Consider the following 6,844-nt stretch of genomic DNA (forward strand, 5'->3'; position numbering starts at 1 on the left):
GTGTATTCCCAAGGACTAGTGGCATGAGCTTCTTAGAAGAAAGGAGTAGTTCATTATTGATTGGCAAAGTGAAAGGTGTTGAGAGTCATGACTAACCCTAGCCCTCTATTAGGTGGGTCAGAATCATTCGAACAGGCCCAGTTTTTAATCATGTTAAGGTTTTCAAGTGAAAAATAGTTTGAGAGGGGAATGGTCCATAAATAAATACTGTTTTGAATCCAAACTGGACAAAGATAAATGGATGTAATATCTCTATGTCCTCAGATTAGTTCTAGTTTCTTTAATTTAGTCTACAGCAGCATAAACTCACATACTGCTCAGTTCAGAACATATCTCTTGGGGCTCCTAGAACACTAGACTTTTCTACACTGGAGAAAGGAAAGAATTATCTTCTAACCTCAAAGCCGCACCTTCATCCACTCTCACCTATCAGAATGCCCTGTTTGATGTGGCTCATTATCTTGGTTCATCTGCAGACTTTTGCTTTCAAATACATGATCGTCCTTTGCAAATTATGTGTCAAACTGGCCAAGATCAAGCTGACATCTAAAGAATCATAGGAAATCAGGTTAGTCTTCATAAGGCACCAATCTCCTCCTTTTTTTAACTTTACTTGTATAGTAAGCTCAATTACAATTTTAAGTCATAGACTCAGGTGAGAAAATAATTTTTTATTTCTCAACTTAATTTTTTAAAAGAATTATCTATTTAATTTTTTAACTTATTCATTCATTTATTTTAACTTGACCAGAGAGAGACACAGAGAAAGAGAGAGGGCAAGTGAGAAAGCAAGCCACCCAGTCAGAGACTTGAACCATGGTTGCCATGTGGGACTATCTAGCAACTTAACCACCATGCCACCTACTGGTCCCCTTAATTTTTTAAAAAATAATTATTTATTTAATTCCATTTGTTGTTATTATCTTTCAGCTTGACCAGACAGTGAACAGGAAGGCAAGAAAGCAAGCTGCCAGGTCCAGGACTCAAACTGCAGTCAACCATGTGAAAGTCCAGTGCCTTTAACCACCATACCACCTACCAGCCCCTCAACTTAATTGTTTAAAAGAATTATGTATTTAATTTTATTTATCATTATTTTTAAAGAATTATTTAATTTAACTTTATTTATTTATTTAAATTTGACCAGAGAGGGTCAGAGCAAGAGAGAGAAAGAAAGTGAGAAAGCAAGCCACCAGGTCTGGGACTCAAATTGTGGTTGACCGTGTAGGAAACCAACACCTTTAACCACTATGCCACTTATTGGCCTCATCATTAGGATTTTTTTAATTTCTTACAGGGCACATGTGCTCACCAGTGAGAGAGAGAAAGTCACCAGATCTGAGACTCAAACCATAGTCATATGGGAATACAACACCTCAACCATCATGCCACCTGCTGGCCCCAATTTTATTTTTTAAAATTAATTTGCTATAGGACAAAGTGAGAGAAGGAAGGTAAGAAAGTACCTCCCCCCATGGGGGACAGTCATGCCACAATCGTTTCTCCTCCATTCTCTTCTCAGGATTTGGGGCATGCACACACATTTGCCCCAGTGTTTTTTTAAAGCCACTGGGTTCAGAACTTGAACAGTGCAGTCAGCCATGTGGGATCCAGTTGCCTTCATCACCACGCCACTGGCTGACCTAACTTAGTTTAACTTTTTTAAGTTTATTTCTTTCATGAGAGCAAGGAACAGAGAAAAAGACAAGCATTCTCAACAGAGTCTAATTCCACCATCTCTCTTCCCACCTCCAACCTTCCCAGCTACCCAGGATCATAGGCATGTACAAATTGACCTGAAACTGCAATCTTTCATATCGATCTAGCATCACTTGAGCAGTGCATTATTGCTGTGCCACTGGGCCAGTCCCCAACTTAAGTTTTTCAGCCCCCATTTCTATTGATGGCAGAAAAAGAATAAACCTCACTAATTCAAGACAACTCAATCATTATAAGTTTTATTTGTTTTTATTTTTTTGAGAGAGAGATTTTTACTATAGGGTACATGTGCTTGTTGGAGAGACAGAAAGTTAAGAAATCACACCCCCCCCATGGGAATGGCCACACCACAATCCCTTCTCCTCCATTCTCGTCTTGGGATTTTGGTCACATACGCATACATGCCCAGCATGAGTTTCAAGCTGTTTCCTCTAGGACTGCTGTTGAGCCTTGTTGGAGTCAAGCACCTTAATCACTATGCCACCTACTGGCCCCAATCATTACAAGTTTTAAATTCACTCTCACCAGGATTCTCTTCTTGGTTCCCTTCTGCTCAGAAAGTCCTACTTTGGGATTTATGTATCATCCTGATATCAGGGAAGGTATCAAGACCAAGTGTCACTTTCTGTCTCTCTGGCCTAACTGATCAAGTGTAGCCTCCTTTGGTCTTGGCCATTGGGTACCATGGCCACTGCATCTGCTGCAATTTCTTGGCAGGTGGAACTTTTGTTCTTTTATAGACAAAGCACAATGATGGTTTCATGGAGGTCCCATAGCTCCCATCTTAGTTTTTCCTGGTAAGCTGAACCGGGATGGCCCCTGACTTGGGCCATCCACACTCAGGACTCACTCTGATGTCACAGCAAACCCCACAGGTACCCTGAATTTCAGTTCTCAGTTCTAGCTCAACTCTTATCAGAGGATGGACACCAAAAAACTTTTCATGTTTCCTCCAAATGTCGAAAAGTCAAAGGGATTTGGTCTTTAGAGATGAGAAGGCCAGATTAGGTGGAGGTTATCTTAAATCTCCTTTGCCTTTGCAGATGACAATATCATTTCTATCCTATGGCAATTCCCTGCATTAGCACAGGGTACTTTTTTTTTTTTTTTGGAGAGGTTTTTGTTACAGGGTGCATGCACTCGCCAGAGAGACAGAGACAGAGAGAGAGAGACAGAAAGCAAGAAATCACCCCCAGGGGGGATGGCCATGCCACAATCCCTTCTCCTCCATTCTCCTCTCAGGATCTTGGGCACATACGCACATGTGCCCAGTGTTAGCACAGAGTACTTTGAAAAACTGCATCTTCTCAGAGTTCCAGGAATGAATCCTTTGACTACTATTATTTGGTAGTGGGGGCAGAGAGCAAACACACACATTTGCATCTAAAGTTCATTATTTTCCTCTCTCCATTCTTTTCGAATTCTGCACCAAAACCAAAAAGGGTTATATTTTTCTGTGTGGAGGGGAAAATCAGTGTTCTTCCCAATCAAGAGATGATGCTATAAACTCTGAACTCTGGATTTACCAGGTTCTGTCTCTTGACATTTAAAAGGAAGCTTCTTAAAAAAAAAAAAAAAAAAAAAAAGACAACAAACAAGAAGAAGAAAACCTTTCAAGTACAGCATTCTTACAGTTGAAAAACTAGAGCCTTTGGGGGAACCAGCAGTTAGCATAATGGTTATGTCTCTGGACTCCCACGTAGTCAGGCTTGAAACACGCCGGGCGCGTGTGTGTGCGTGCCCAAGATCCCGAGAGGAGAATGGAGGAGAAGGGATTGCCGCGTGACCATCCCCCCTGGGGGGTGATTTCTCACTTTCTGTCTCAAGGTCTCTCTTTGTCTGTCTGGTGAGCGCACGCGCCCTATAGCGAAAAAAAAAAAAACAAAACTGGAGCCTTTGGGATCAGCAGTTGGTATAATGGCTATGTCACTGGACTCACAGGTAGTCGACTGCGGTTCGAGTCCCGGACCTGGTGGCTTAAACTCATGCCGGGCGCGTGTGCATGTGCGCCAAAGACCCTGAGAGGAGAATGGAGGAGAAGGGATTGCAGCGTGGCCATCCTCCCCTGGGAGGGTGTGGTTTCTCGCTTTCTGTCTGTCTCTCTGTCTTTCTGGCAAGCACACATACCTGTTAGCAAAATCCTCTCAAAAGCAAAAACAAAAACAAAAACTGGAGACTTCAAAAATATCATCTTGGGGCTGGCAGATGGTATGGTGGTTAAGGGCACTGGACTCCCACATAACTGACCACGGTTTGAGTCCCTTACCTGGTTCTTTGCTTTCTTACTTTCTCTTTCTCTCTCTCTCTCTCTCTATCTCTGTCCCTCTCTGGTCAAATTAAAATTAATTAATTAATTTAATTATTCTTTTTTTAAAAAATCATCTTTAGGGGCCAGCAGGTGGTATGGTGGTTAAGGGCGCTGGACTCCCATATGGTCGACTGCAGTTCAAGTCCCAGACCTGGCAGCTTGCTGTCTCACTCTCTCTCTCTGTTCCTCTCTGGTCAAATAAATAAATAAATAAATAAAGTCAAATAAAATAATTCTTTTTAAAAAAAAGTCCTAAAAACATCTTTAGATTTTAAGAGGTGAAATTAAGACCTTGAGAGCCAAGATTTTAACTCTGATAATCTGTGTCATCCCAATGCGGAGGGCAGTGCATCCACAACTATAATGCTTAAGTGATGAGAGACAGAGTAGGGATAAAAGAAAGGAGAACATATTATATGATATGAAAACACTTAGTTTCATTTATTTACAGTATGAGTCACCTTTTATCCCAAGGTTTTTTCTATCGTTCATTAGACTATTGCACAGATATCTATGTGTCTGCTGTGCTGGGGACACAACTGTGAGATAAATATGTTCTTATCCCTTGTGGAACTCACGCTATATAAGATAGAGCACAAACGACAGTGATGATCCAGTATGGAGAGCAGTCAGAAGGCCCCTGTCTCAGACTTGGAACCCAGGGGAAGACTTTCTACAGGAAGTGAAATCTAAATTGAGATTTAAAGGATAAGTAAACATTGAGTTTACTGGTTTCAACCAGAAGATACAGTTTGTTTGTAAAACCCTCAAACATTGGGGCCAGCAGGTGGCATAGTGATTAATACGCTCCCACATGGCTGACCAAGGTAGGAGTCCCTCAGACTTAGCAGCTTGGAGATCATGGAGAAGGGATTATGATGTGGCCATTCTCCTGGGGGGTGGGGGAGGGGAGGTTGATTTCTCACTTTCTGTTTCATTGTCTCTCTGGAGAGTGCACTCGCCTTATGGTGAAAACCTTTAAATAAATAAATAAATAAATAATAACCACAAACATTGGGAAAACTCTAAGAGTTGTTTTTGTTTTGTTTTTAGAGCAGGTTTTGCTATAGGGCACATGTGCTCACCAGAGAAATAGAAAGTAAGAAATTACCCCTCAGGAGGGATGGCCATGCCGCAAATCTCTTCTCCTTTTGGAATTTTGGGCACACATGCGCACACCACCAGATCCAGTACTCCAACCACAGTCAACTACATGGGAGTCCAGCAACATAACCATTACGCCATCCGCTGATCCCTCCAAGAGGTTCTTTATGACCAGAACATAGAACACCAAGTGAGGAGTGGTGAGAAATGATACTGGAGAGGTAAAAAGAGCATGTAAACTTTGAACTTTATCTCAAGGGCAATAGGGAGGTAACAAAGCTATGATTGGTCAGGTTGATTTTAAAGAAACCGCTCTAGCTGCACACTGGATAAGACAGCCCAGGAAGAATAGATAAAATAAGAAGAGATCTAGGAAAAAAGACACCATCACAACAGCAATAAGGTTAAGTGACAAGCAGAAAAAGAACCCACTAGAGGAACAGAGAAGGGATAACAGGGCATGATTAGTGCCAATTACTGCCAAGAGAAACAGTGAGATAGCAACTGGAAATTAACGACTGGATTTAACAGTAGGATTATTGATGACCTTTGTTGAAAGCAGCTTTACAGGAGTGGAAGTTATATTGCATTGGATTAAATCAATTGCACCAATGTTCATCTATCTCCTTCAATTACCATCTGTCTCTACACTGATATCTTCCAAATAATGTCTTCCAGACCTCCCCCTTTGAGTTCCGCACTCATATACAATTGACTTTTCAATATCTCCACTTGATTGATATAAAGGTTTCACAAGCCCATGTTCCAAAACCAAAACTCTTCCTGTCCAAACCTGGTTTTCCTTTAGTATTGTCCACCTCAGCAAATAGCACCTACATTCTTCCAGTTGTATAGTCCATCCTTGACAAACCCTTTCTCTTCACCACCACCTCTAATCTAACTAATTACCGCATCTTCTTGTCATTTTTTTCTACCTATGCACTTTTATCTATACCACCAACATCTGAGTTCTGGCCACCATGTTCTCTGTCACTTGAACCACTGTGGTAACCTAACTGGTTTCTTACATCAATCTGTGCCTTCATTCAAACTATTTCCTATAGGATGCTAGGGCAATCATTTTAAAATACAAAGTCGAGGGGCCAGCAGGTGGCATGGTGGTTAAAGCGCTGGACTCCCACATGGCTGATTGGGGTTCAAGTCCTGGGCCTGGCAGCTTTCTTTCTTACTTTCCCTCTCTCTCTCTTTCTCTGGTCAAATTTAAAATAATAGTAATAATAATAATAATAAGGGACCAGCAGTTGGCGTAATGGCTATGTCGCTGGACTCCCATGTAGTCAACTGCGGTTCACATCTGGACCGGTAGCTTAAACTCACGTCAAGCGCATGTGCATGCGTGCCTAAGATCCCAAGAGAAGAATGGAGGAGAAGGAATTGCAGCATGGCCATCCCCCGTCGGGGGGTGATTTCTCGCTTTCTGTCTCTCTGTCTCTCTCTGTCTGGCTGGCGAGTGCACGCGCCCTATAGCAAAAACCTCTAAAAAAATAATAAGAATAAGAATAATAAATTAAATAATTCTTTTTTTAATTAAATAAAATGTAAAGTTGATCGTTATGCTTCTTTGTTTCAGCCCTTCAGTACCCCCCCAAGGGCTCTAAAAGTAAAAATAAAAATTCTTAAATGATAGAGAAAACTCTGTATGATCTAGCCTTTGCCTGCCTTCCCAGCTTTAATTCACTACAAGTCCCTCTT

Source organism: Tupaia chinensis, unplaced genomic scaffold, assembly GCF_000334495.1.
Source record: "Tupaia chinensis unplaced genomic scaffold, TupChi_1.0 Scaffold149501_1, whole genome shotgun sequence".
NCBI classification, from domain to species: Eukaryota; Metazoa; Chordata; class Mammalia; order Scandentia; family Tupaiidae; genus Tupaia; species Tupaia belangeri.